Here is a 13435-nt window from a genome sequence, read left to right on the forward strand (position 1 = left end):
CACCCATTGTCCCTTTAAGGCATCCTACTTGGTAAACAGGAGCAGGCACCCATAGAAAGAATAGGTCGTGCATGGAGTTTGGAAAAGAAATATCGTGTTGGGGCTCTGCTGAAAACAAAACGATCTTGCATCTCCTGGCCTCTTGGTTCAAATCCCTTTTCGTGCTCCGTGGGGAGAGACTGCCCCTGGAGTATTCTGCTTTTAATAAGCTTCCCAATCAGCTCTCGGGCCAAAGCGCTCTCCCTCCCTCGCCCAGCCTGCGTCCTCTCAGCCCTCCCCTTCTCCGTTTCCCTTCCGTCCCCTCCCAGTCAGGGAGTAATTGAGTCAAAGGCAGGATCAGGTTCCCCGCCTTCCAGTCCAAAAATCCCGCCAAGGGAGCCCCAGAGCGTAGGAAAATCCAAAGTGGAGAGAGGGGAAGAAAGAAGCCAGAGTCATCCGTCCAGGAGGAGGTAGAGCGGTAGCCGCCCAGGCGGGAGCAGAGCAAGCCCTACCTGGACTCCGGCCGCGGCAGAGAGACCTCGCCCCGTGCAACAAAGGCAGCCTGCGCGCCCCGAGGACATCTGCAACTCAAAGTAAGTGAGAGGGAACGCGCGATCCCTCCCAGGGGTCTCCCATCCCGGTGCCACTTCGGGGCCGCCCGCGGATGATGGTGGTAGGAGTGGGAGAGAGGCTGCCGGGTGCCTTTGCTCTCAACACTGACTTGCTCCAGAGGCAAACCGAGGCTTATTTGGGGCGGATTCGGATCAAGCTGGTTAGGGTGCTCTTGGATGAGTGGAAGGGAAGCGTTTGCAATGTTAAGCAAGCTTGTGTGGGGCCTGGGGATGGTGTCCTAGCTACCTGCTGGGGAACACGCTGGTGTGGGCCCTAGAGGGAAGGGTTCCCAAAACCTGGAGCTTTGGTAGGTGTGTCTGAGACTGGTAGACTGAGAGGGAGGGAGAGAGGGAGGGAGAGGGAGAAGGAGAGGGAGGGAAAGAGAGAGAGAGATGTCTCTTTCCCCCATTTCCTCTTTGCTTCTCTGGATGCCCCAGAGTTTGCAACCCATGTCTCTTGGTTGGCATTTCTAGGTGTGGTGCGGGGGCTGGTTGGTCCTGGTGCCTGCTGACACAGCACATCTCTAGGGCTGCTGGCTGACACTCCTGGACTTGCTTGGTAGTCCAGAAATGGTTCAGTCCAAAGTTTCAAAGACACACCTTGAATCCCATCTCTCATTTGAATGCTAATTTTAATAACCACCCTGCACACAGGCACTTGAACTTTTAATTTCACCCACATAAACCTGGGGTGTGTTTTTTACCAGTTTGCCAGATGCTTAGGATTTCAGAGTTGATGCTTTTAATAAGTTAACAAAATATTTTTTTGAAAGGGTGAAACATGAACCTGAACACACACACACACACACATTCATGCGCACGCACACACACACACACACACACACTCACACACACATGCTCACACACACATGCTCACATACCATACCTTTCTCTGTGGGTGGACCATGAGAAAAGGGAATGAATAATGTGAAGGAATATCTAAGTCCTAGTCTTTTAGCATTTCTTGCATCTCTCCTAAAGGGTTGTCAGGCATTTTGCTCCTGCAGAGAGAGAGAGAGAGAGAGAGAGAATTGGAGGGAAGGGCCTGGGAGGAGATTTAGGAACTACCAAGAGAAGCTTTTGAACTAATAACATAATGGAGTAATTTCCTGATCCTAGACAAATGTGGAATTGATGAAAGAGCAGAGCCCATTTTAGCCTTTTGATCATCTGGGAATGAATTGATTTGCAGAAAATTAAAAGGTAATGGGAGTGAAACAAAAGAGAAGTCTGCCAATATAGGAAATAAAACTTGTATTTGCCATCTTCCTTATTTTCCTTTTTAGTAAATTATGTGCTTTAAAGACCAAATCATCAAAAACAGAGTGCAGTTCATTTCAAAGGTAATTATGGGGGAATACTATCTTTTTCTCCCTCTTGGAACCTGAGATATTTGTACTAGAGGTTGAGATGTTTTAATTATTTTATTTTTTAGAAAACCATAGTGCTATTCTTTTGTGCTTTATATTTTTGAAAATGTACTTTAAGTCTTTAGATGGTGACCTTCCCTCTCCTATTGTTCATGAATCTTCTTCAGGACACTTGCCCCCTATTTAGTGAACAACCTTAAGAGGGAGCCCACTCCTGAAGCCAATATGTAACACCTTAGATGCTGGATTCTAACCATGTGCTTGTGGGAACAAATGTATCTTTTTTCAAAGGTGCAGCTATGACAGAAATGAAACTACTGTGAACATATGGCTTTTTAATTATCTGGCTATTAAATGAGATATCACAGAGAATGGGAATAATAAAATATATCTGACTATATATTGTATAATATGTCTTTTATAAAATATATAACACTGTGTTTTCCTGGGTCTCTTTCTATGAAATTTGGAATAATAAACTTACTAATTTATTGGAAGTTTTCATGTCCCTTATTTGGTCTTCACATACAGCAATTTGTAACAAGATCTGCATTTTTAAATTTTGTGGGCATTTAAAAAAAAAATTATTATTCTACATAAGTCAATGCCCAACTTTGAATTTTCGTAAAACCTAATCATTGAAAAGAACATAAGAGAAATAAGATCCCCAAATACTTCAATCATTTTTATCGGTGAAATCAAACTTAGAAATCAAATATTTTGGGCTTAAATGTTTAATTTTCCTTTGAAGATATTCTTGCTTTCTCACCTAGATGACATTCTCAGGTGAATTCTGATCAGACTTCTAATTGTGATGTGGGGATTTTATTACTGCTCAAAATTCCCCCAGCAAACTGACTTAGCTGGCTTGCTCAAAATGGTGTTACGAGTTAAAGGTACATTGAGGGTCAGAAGTCAGAAGTCAGAATATAAAATGCAGTTTTGCAAACATTGAGCATAGAGACAAGGGAGTTGCCCTTGATTTCTCTTGGGGGGGTGATGTCCAAATTGAGACCATCCGGGACCATGCAAATGTGTTACCCCATCTCACACAACTTCGAGATGTGGTTTGCTCTGCAGCCCCTGCTCACCAAGAGCCTTCAGCTGCCCTAGCTCATGCTTTGCTTAGTTGAGCTTCTCCATAAAGTTCAGGATGTTTTCTCCTCTGGTTGATATTCTAATAAATAAATGGAAAAGCTACTGTGTCCTCCTGGCATCAGTCCAGGCCATTGCCTAGGAGTGGAGGTCAAGTAATATGCAGATAGGGGACTTCTTTTTACAAGCTTGGACTACTTTTTTCTACCCAGAGTCATTTGGCTTCAGTGGAATTTGGGCCACGGCCTCACTTTGGAAAGCTTGTTCTCCATTCCTGATGTTTATGGCCAATTCAAGTTTCTACCCACTGGGCCATTTTTCCATCCATTTCAGGTTCAGTCTTATATGTGCTGAAATTTTCATGGTATCATTAGGATCCTTCTAGATTGTAAAATTTAACAAGCTTTTTATAAACATTTTGGGTTCTGTAGGTTAAAAAGATAGTTATGATGAAACATTGTTAAAGGACATTATAATTATGGTAATATTATGGATTTATCATATAGGTAACAATCACCATAAATCTCTCTGTCTTAAGGATAGGCAAGAAATCCAGTGATGGTTCATGTTTGCAATATTTTGAGAAATAAAATTTAATTACTTCTAGCATTCTTTATTCATCATGGTGAGTTTCCTAAAAGCAGAATTCTTAGATTCTTAAGCTTCATACATACTATAACAATAATAACAAAGGAAATCTATTTTTGCATATTAATCTTGAAAGAAGTGAGTGATAGTAACTAACAATTGAGCTCTTTGTTCTAAGAGTTACTTCTAGCCTAAATCTGTTTTCAGTACCAATTCACTCTCTTCCTACTCAACTAGACTTTTCCACTTTTGATTCAGGGACTGGTAAAGTCGGCTTACACTCTTATCGCTGCAGTAAAGTTGGCTTCTTTCTCTTCCTGGATTCCTAGCTTTAGCAGAGAGCCTCACTAGGGTTGCTCATCTCCATCTCAACCTCCCAGCTCCATCCAGACAATGCAGTTCTTCTTGGTGCTGTGGCCAGTCAATTTAACCATATTTATTATACACATGTTGGGTGCCTGATGCCGTGCTGAACAACGTAGCATATTTAAAAAAATACAACACAGCTTCTTTTCTCAGAAACTTAGTTTTTTTTTTTTAATTTAACTTGAAATTATTTTTAATTTTTTACCAATTTATTTTAATTAGGTATATATGATAATAGCAGAATGCATTTTGATTCATTGTACACAATTGCAGCACGAGTTTTCGCTTCTCTGATTGGACACCATGTAGCGTCACACCATTTGTGCAGTCATGCATGTACCTGGGGTAATGATGTCCATCTCATTCCACCATCTTGAGACTCACAGTTTTATAACTTCAGACACTCTGTGTTTGGCAAGAGGTGCTAACTTGTGAAATCCTTTTATAGAAACTCTTAAAATAGATTTCCAACAAACTCCATGATTCCCCCACCTATGTCTGAAAACAACAACAACAACAAAAACTTTAAAAGTCTCAGGCCATTTCATGAAGCGATGGCTTTTTGCATTTCTTCCATGAATTCCCTCACAGCAACACTGTCTGCTGATCCCAGCTTCTTAAGGTTGTCCTTCCCTGTGCCCACCCTGCGGAGCTATCCCCTGCTACAACTTCTCTGCTTCTCTGCCCAGTCCTCCTTTCATCTTTATTTTTTTTTTTTCTCAAGGTTCGAAGTGGACATTTGGTCTCGAATTCTCTCTCTTTCTTCAGATGCCTCAACACTGCCACAGCTCTTCTTGAGCTTCAACTCCACCTTTCATTAGGAAAATGCTCAGACCTCTCCTGAGCTCTGTTCTCACATTTTAAGTTTCTCTCCTGTCCCTCCCCTCCCCTCCCCTTCCCTCCACCCACCCACTTCCTTCCTTCTTTCTCTTTATCTCCTTCTTCCTTTCTTTCCTTCTGTACTGAAGGGAACCATTGGGTCACAGTCTTCTTTGGAGGTGGAGAGCGAAGTAAAGTAAAGCACTTCTTGTTATTTTATTTTTATACCTAACAGACTTCTACACATGATGACAGCCCTGCCATGTGCCATATAGTATGATAGGGGATATGAAGATAAATAATATGTCTTCAAGCAGTTTTTGGTCTACTCAATGTATATGTAAGAGTAAGACACAAACTACTTCAACACAAGAGGTGTGTATGTATGTGTGTATATATCTATATATATCACACACACCCCATTTTTGTCCTAAGCACCTAAAATGACAAAGAAAATCACATTTTTATGAGAAAAAGAAACAATAAAGCTTGTTAAAGACTAAACGATACTAAATACTTATTTGAAAGCATCCCTATCTTTTTGTTCCTTTAATATAATTTATTCTGGAGGAGAAATGAAACCATCATTTTTCTGATGTTTTCATTTCACATTTGCCACATAATAGAGAAGAAAAAAAAAATGATTGGGTGTGATAGCTTGAGAAGTCACTCTGAGTTTGTTTAGAATAAATATAATTTTGAAGGCATGCCACCCTAGATGTCTTTTTCAGGAAAACTTATGCAAACTTGAGGTGGCTTCTCTGCACTGAAAACATACACACAGAGGGAGAGAAAGCAAATCCAGCTACTTCAGCTGTGGGATGTGGGTGAATCTGTAAAGTTGTCAGAAACTGAAGGCACAAAAGGTCTTAAAGGCAAAGCCTCCAGTCTTCCCATCTTCTCTTTAAGCCCCTCTATGGCCCCTCCTCTGTCAGCAGGGTTGCTGCTGAAGAGCTGGCAGTTTGCCAGCACAGCTCTACCCACCCACACCATGCACCTCTTGAAGACAGAGTCTCTCTCACTCATCCAGAGAGCCCTGGGGAGCTAGCACGGTCCATTGAAAGATGTCCAATAGATATCTGACAAATAAGTGAAAAAATAAATAGATGACCTCGAATATTCTTTTCCAAGATGATCCAATCCTTTGGCTGTCTTCTATACCAATCCTCCTGCCTTACTAACCATCACCTGGTGGGTGATGTCTCAGACCTCCAAGAGAAGCCTCTCCAGCTCTGTCCTTCACTCCTTCACTGGCAGTGTCACAAGTGTCTTGCAGACCTGAGAGCTCTCTGGAGTGTCTCTGCTAATCACACTCTACCCACCTGGATCACTCTCAATTATCATGGTTTTTGACTTACTGCTACCTCCAGAATTGAGAAATCTCCCTCTTCTTTTCCAAACCATTTATTATTCAAAGCAACAAGACTACTTATTTGAAGCATTAATTTCTCCATAACATCAATGTAGCTAGGGGGCCTTTGCTTCTAAGAATTTTCCATATTCTTTTTCCGATCTTATTTTCATAATAACCTTACTCAGGCAGGCTGAGTAGGATTTTTTTTTTTTAATTGATACAGAAACTCAGGGTCAGAGATGGTAAGGGGGCTGTATTCAATGACATGTGGGTAATAAGACAAACATCTTTAAATTCTAATTTGGGTATTTTTTCTCTCCATTATTTACATAATGCCCCTTCTCCTTTTGGCTAATAAATTGGTTTTACCTCCTAGTTGCCTCTCACTTCAAACCTAAAATCTAATGTATATATACTAACAGGCCAAATAACAGAGCAGCGGTTCTGTCTTTAATGTTCAGCATATTGACTAGTCATATTTCAGCATCCATAAGCCTGGGACCCATCTTTGGTGATTCTGATTTAAGAGGTAGAATCAATGAAGCTGGATGGAGTTGATCCATTAGAAATATTAGCCCTAATGGTCCAATATCAAAGCTCTAAGATCGAAGAAATTGAGCCACAAGCCACCTCGTTTGTTATTAGCTGTGTGACTGTGAGAAAAATATTGTGGTCTTTCTCAGGTCAACGTCCTTCTCTCTAACTTGGGGGCACTGATACTTATCTTCAAGGATTGACATATGAGTATGAATTGAGGCAACTGATATAAGGTGCTGAACACACACAGAGGATTTAATAAAGAGAAGATGTTAACATTGGTGAAGCAGCCCTGGATGAAAGGCCCCTTCCCCCCTGACTCCTGCACTGTTTGACTTTGATCTTTCCCATGAAATCATAAACAGCATTCTGCAAACAGGGGACTCCAAGTGGCAGCCACCATACACTGACCTTGGTAATACCCATAGGCAGGTATTCATCAGCCCCTGCTGATGGAGCTTTCAGTCCGCAGGAAGGAGTTTGAATTTGGATTCAGGAGGCAGCATTTCATTTCCATTTTTCTTGTGGTTCAGTATAGGATGCTAATGAGCCACCAAATTTTCTGCAACCTTAGGTTTTTTAGCTCTTGGTTGGAACTTATGACGATGTTACTTGTGTTGCCTACCTGGCAGGTTGGTGGGAAAGGTAAATAGGCACCATGTAACATTCATAAACTGTAAACTATTATACTAAATAAGAACTCCCATTATTTAAGCCCAGTGGGGCATGTTCTGTCTTTTTCATTACCGAGTTTTACTTCTGTCACTGTCATTTTCTCAGGATACCAAGAGAATGCTTAAGATGCCCGAAGGTAAGTTTGACCCAGTGAAGTGAGAGGAGGAAAGTTGTGTGACAGGAATGAAGAGAAGGCAATCTGAGTCATAGATTTAAAAAAAAAAGTGAGAAGACAATCCTAAATAAGGATACATTAAAGAGTCATGACTTCTTTTTACTAAATACTGTATTTTAGTTCCTTCTCTAGAGTCTTAAATGATATGTACCAGATTTTCAGCTGGTTATTCTCACTAAATTTAGGTCTTTACAGTTCTCAAGAAACTGCACCCAGTTTAGACAACAGTGGTGCCTCTTTTACCTTCACGTGCATCCCAGACACCTGCAGACCTTGCCAAAATGCAGATCCCTATTCCACATTTTGCTTCTCTCGACTCTGGGAGGGGGCTCCAAGAGATGGCATTTTCAGTAGATGCCCAGGTGACATCAGCAAGGTTGACCTGGGAAATTTCACTCTAAAGTATCAATCCACCTAGTTGAGTTCAACAAACCAGAGAGAACACAGAGGGATCAGAACACAGCACTCGTGATATCTGTAGCTTAACAAAAAATGTGAGGGTCATTGATAGTCACTCCTTACTCCCTGCAAAAACTGCTTGCATTTGTATCTTCTCATGTCCAAATATTTAAAGTGTTTGTTTGTGAAAGAAAGTTGTCCCACCTCCTGAGTTTCAACTGTGTTGGCTAAAGCCCCTAAAGAGTACAAGGTCGGGGCTCTGTGTGTAAGGGTCCTCTTTACCCTGACTGCTATTAGGTCTTTCTCGGAAGAAGGGGTAACGGATCCAGATGATGCCTTTTTAATTTGCCTTAAAGCTAATGAAAAGTGGTTAGGACATTCTTAATGTCAAAGAGATATATTATAAAAGGCTTTCTTAGTGTTATTCTCTTGTTTTTGGTTTGGTCTTAACATCTTTCACTGCACTCAAACTGTCCCCTGCTATAATAATGGAAGAAGAGCAGGTATCATCCATGTATGGGACTCTCTGGAAGACATTGGGCTGTCCAGACAGCAAGCCAGGGCTTTGGGCCTCACAGGGCAGATTTAGTCAACAAGGAATATAATTTGGTAACAATCACGAATGACAGAGAAAGTCTTCATTCAGGCTAAGACAAATGCAATCCATACAGTATTTTTAGAACAATGTTTTCCTTATATCCTTCCCTGTTTGCTGAGAATACAGCCTTTTCTAGTTTTAGCCATGGACCACTGCTTCCAGTACCAGAACTGTCTTTTTGGTTTTAACATATGGTGACCTTCATTTGTGAGCATAAGATCATCAGAGGTGTAGTGAACATCTGCCAAATGGCCAAGTGTGGAGTCCATGTCAAGCCAGGATTTGAATTCTTAAAAAAAAAAAAAAAAATGCCCTGCAGCTTTGGAGAACCTGATTGCAATGGTCAATTTAGCTTTTTGAAAAAATATATTCATTACAAAAAATTGCCTTCTGTGCCGAATGCATTTTTTTTTTTATTTTTAAATTTGTACGATGCATTTCTTAAAAGAGCTTCAAATGGGGAAACCTAAGGCTTCTATGGGAAATAAAGCAAGTGATTTATTAGATCATGTTAAACAAGTGTATTTGCTTAAATCTTGCACCAATAAAATAAAATCTTTCTTCTCGTTTTCTTAAAATATACAATATAATTTCATTTTTAAATAATGTCTCTGGGAACATGCAGATTCTCAAATACTATCCAGTCCATGTCAAACTTGTAAATACACTGATTAATTTTAATCATATGAAAAATTAATGAAAGGATATTTTTAATTTTTATATTATTATTAGGAAAATACAAAAACACTAAAAGAAACAGCCCTTTTTCCCATTGTAGGAAAATACATATTTATAGTACAAGGTATTCACATTTTATGGAAAAACATACTCATAATCCTCAAAATAGATATTATTAACACTCTCATATACCTTTATATTTTCTGGCATCACTTTAAAAAATATTTACATGCATAATTGTGTGTCCTTCATTTCCACCAACATTGTAATTGATCCATGCAATGTTTTTTTAACAGCTATACACACATTAACATGTACATTTCTTGCTACCAAATGAACCAATTAAGATGGAAATTCAATTTATTTAGTTCAATATGGGTAAATTAGAATCACAAAAAAATTGCTTGGTAACTTTATGGATTCTCATTAAAAATCTGGAAGTAGAAAAATGGAAACAAGCAAACATCCGGTACAGCAAACTAAAAAAGTCTTTGTCCCAGCAAACAGTGTGTTGTTTAGATGGGAACCAATAATGCTGAGGAACTGGCTTGTGCCAGTTAAAGATCAAGCTGACTAAACACTGTCTTCTATTATTCCCCTGGAGGACCCTTCCACATATCCAAGGGTGAGAGTCTCCCCAGGGAAGACACAGCTGCGGGGCTCTGGTAGGTCCCATCTAACTCCTCAGCTGGTCCCAGGAGCCTGGGAAACTTCTGAGCTGCCCTGGGGTTCATGGGAGTGGGCCTCTTGCACTGCAGGTGGGTAAACTGCAGGGCCAACAAACCTCTTTGATGCATGTCGCTCTAGGGCTTGGCACCCTTCAGGGAGTTATTTATTTGTTCTGTTATTATTTGGAATGACTAGTGTACAATTGGCTCTAGTTGAAAGTGAGTCAGATCAAATTTGGGTCTGACAACCACATTCTTGATCACAGAGAAGTGAAAGTCAAATGCTTTTATTGTCTATGCCAGTATTAGGATTCCAAGCAACTTCAGCCTGGAGTGGGGTTTTTAGCCTTTTAAAATAGCGATTTTAGTCTGATGTTGAGGGAATCACAGAGTTTGCCTTCTGATATGTGATATCTGGGGATTTGAAGATGTAGTTCAAGGCTGTCATAAATGAATTTGGTTTCGAGAAGTAGATCAAAAGCAATTCAGCTGGAATTATAAGTGGGTAGATGTGGATTTCTACCAATTTCTCTCTAAACAGATCCACATTTCTAAATGCAGGCTAACGCTGTGGGTTTCTAATATGTCATCCCGTGAAGTGCTTTTGCAAGAGATTAAATGAGAGTTATTAATTTCAAAGGCAGCAGAATCAAGAAGACAAAAGAAATAAAAGTGGGCTTGAACTGAAACCTTAGGGAAAAAAATCCAAGAACAAGGGAGAGATAGAAGCCCTATGCTTGGAGAGAGAAGCTGCAGACCTTATAGAAAATACTATTTACAGAGTGTTGAGTTTCCCTCCACCTGGACTGGGCAAATGTCATTGGGTCCTATGGGCTATCCCTGGAGATATATTTCTGGGGTGGGTTTGTCTTGTTTGCCTTCCAAATTTTCTGGGCTCCAGATGTCTCTTGCCATAATGATCCCATGAAGTCAATCAACTCTGGAGCAACCCTGTACCCCCTTTGCTCTTCTCAGAGCGGGTATTTGAAGACAAAAGCAATAGCAGCTGTTCCAGAAAAGAGTTTCCTCACTATTAGGACCTTCACTTCCTGGGTATAGGACCAGAGTTGGGCAATCTGGTACCTGGAGCCAACTCTTCCCAAATGCTTCTAGCCCACTGTCCCCATCCCTGTGCGCCCTTGATGGAGCATCATGGAGCAAGAGGACCCTAAGAGGCTTCTTTCGTGGGCTGGAGCACATGGGCTCCCTTCAGCCCACGATGTGTCTGTACATTGGTCTGGCAGCTTGCTGGGCTGTTTTTTGCCTTGATTGCTGTTCACCAGCTGTACTGAGTAATGTTAAACAATTCTGTTTCAATTCAAAAAGAGTATAGGTTCTATCATTTCTTTTAAAAGGTCTAATATCATTTTGAACCACAAAAATTTCTCTCTTCCCCTCCCATCTCACATTGGCCCCTTCCTTATCCAAGTCCATAAACAGGGGTAACCAATTTTGTCATTACCATGCATTACACCAACAGAAACTGAAAAAACAAGTATAGGACATGAAGGTGGAGCATTTCTTCTTACCTTGATTTTGGTGTTTTTTTTTGTTTGTTTGTTTTTTTAGCAAAGAAAGTCAACCCAAGTATTAGAGGCCATTTTTTTATTCTCACACTGAAATGGATTCCATTACTTTTTTAACTGGACATGGGATTGCTATCTTGACTCTTGGTAGCATTTAACAAAATTATAATTTGTCCCTTGAGAAAGTTCAGATAGTTTTATATATTATGCATCAATACTGAAGTGGGATGGGAGCACCTTTAAGACTTGGAAAGAGATCAGGAATCTCCGAATTGGAAGAGTAGAGAAGCTTAGACCAATGAGAGCAAGGAACAAAATCCACAATATGGGGGCCAGGGTGAGTGGAGAAACTTGGAAACTGATAATCAGATGATCAGTGGAAAAAGGATGGGGAAAAGTCCAGTGAGAAGCATATGTTCAATTGAGAAGCATTCAAGGAACATACTAGACAGAATAAAGCATGGAAATATTAATCACGTTTAGAAAATCTTCAGGAATTATGTTATATCCCATGAGACAACATTTAACTGGTATTATTTCCATCTGGAGGTTTCTATATAAAGTAACTTCAATTGCCAAATTGTCTTGGGTCATTTCTATTATGTTCAAAGGAAGTCACAATATTACTTAGGAGTATGTATCTTTTTCCTGGAACTCACTTTTCCCAATACATTGCTAGCAAATTGTGTCCAGTCCTTTTTCTTTTCAATGCCAGAACTGGAACATAGTAGGTGCTCAATCCATGTTTGTTGTTGTTCAATTCATGGGATTGGAATAACCTTTCACTTAGTGTCTACCTGTCCCTCTGCTCTCACCCCTAGCTCTCTATCAAAGAGAGGTAAAATATTAACTGGCTGCCGTAGCCAAAAACTGTGTCCTGAACAACAGTTTTCTCTGACATTTCCAGTCTCCTGCTCTATCCTTTGTACTTTGAGGATATTTCCATTGTCAGTGCTCATGTACCCAGAGGCCAGTCTCCTGCTACATACAAATACACATCTTGTGCTCTGCCTTCATGCTGGCTATTGGTGTCTTTAGTTCCCTTGTCATGCTCTGAGGATCGTGGCACTATGTGAAAGTTCAGTGTCCACTAGTACCTCTGAGGTGTTGTCCCTAGGAATGGCCAGGGACGAGGAGACTTTGTTGTCTACCACCAATTGCTTCTAGAACCTGAAGACCTTGCTCTTTGCTTATCACTTCCAGCTCTTTTTCTTTCCTGAGCACCATTCACCAACATTAGTACCAATAGTTTGTGTTTATTGAATGTGTCCTATCTGGTGGATGCCATGGTACTAAAATTTTAGAATCAGTGCTAGACCAAATGCTCCTAATAGGCCTATAGGGTAAAGACTCTTTCCCCCACCCCTGCTAAATGAAGGGACCAAGTCTCTGAATGGTTGAGTGACTTACCCAATATCACAAACTAGTCAGAAGCATAACTGAGATTTAAGCCCCAATACATCTGACCACAAAGGTCTTCAATACCATACTCCTCTACTTTCATCTCCCTATTCCATGATAAAGACCCAGTGAGTATTTTGGTTCAATATTTCCTTCTTTCCTCTTGGAATATGCTCTATGTTATTTTTTTTCTACTACACAGCGTTTGGGAGAATGCACTCCCTTGCTTAACAAATGCTGTCATTAGAGCAGACCTTCTTAGCTGCATCTCATTCATTGCATACATTTCATTCCCCTTTCCAGGACAAAGAGCACCAATTTGCCTGGTGTGGTGGTTCAACCAGCCAGTGCTGCTTACTGAGGAAGGGCTCCCCTGGGAGCACAGGCAGAAATGTCCAGGAACTGCTCTTGCTGATGCTCCACCTGCCATCACCTGACTGAATTGTTTGTTGGATTGCTGTGTTCCAGCCCTGGGGGAGGCCACAATGCCGGGTTTGTTTATGGACAAGAGTCTTTGGATTTGATTAACAGCTAGTTCCACTGCAGCTGAACACACAATAGGGACTAGAGGTGGGGGAAAAAAATTCTGCTACAGT

The 13435-nt window shown here is 40.7% G+C and overlaps 1 protein-coding gene across 1 annotated transcript in view; it reads left to right on the plus strand.

Moving 5' to 3' along the window:
- Positions 1-299: 299 nt before the first annotated feature.
- Ptn (pleiotrophin) overlaps positions 300-13435 on the plus strand; it is a 98213-nt gene continuing 85077 nt past the window's right edge. The window contains exon 1 of the mRNA XM_027952170.3: positions 300-572. The gene's annotated coding sequence lies outside the window, so the exon portion shown is untranslated. The remainder of the gene's footprint in view (positions 573-13435) is intronic.

The sequence above is a fragment of the Marmota flaviventris genome, chromosome 1 (genome assembly GCF_047511675.1).
Source record: "Marmota flaviventris isolate mMarFla1 chromosome 1, mMarFla1.hap1, whole genome shotgun sequence".
Lineage (NCBI taxonomy): Eukaryota > Metazoa > Chordata > Mammalia > Rodentia > Sciuridae > Marmota > Marmota flaviventris.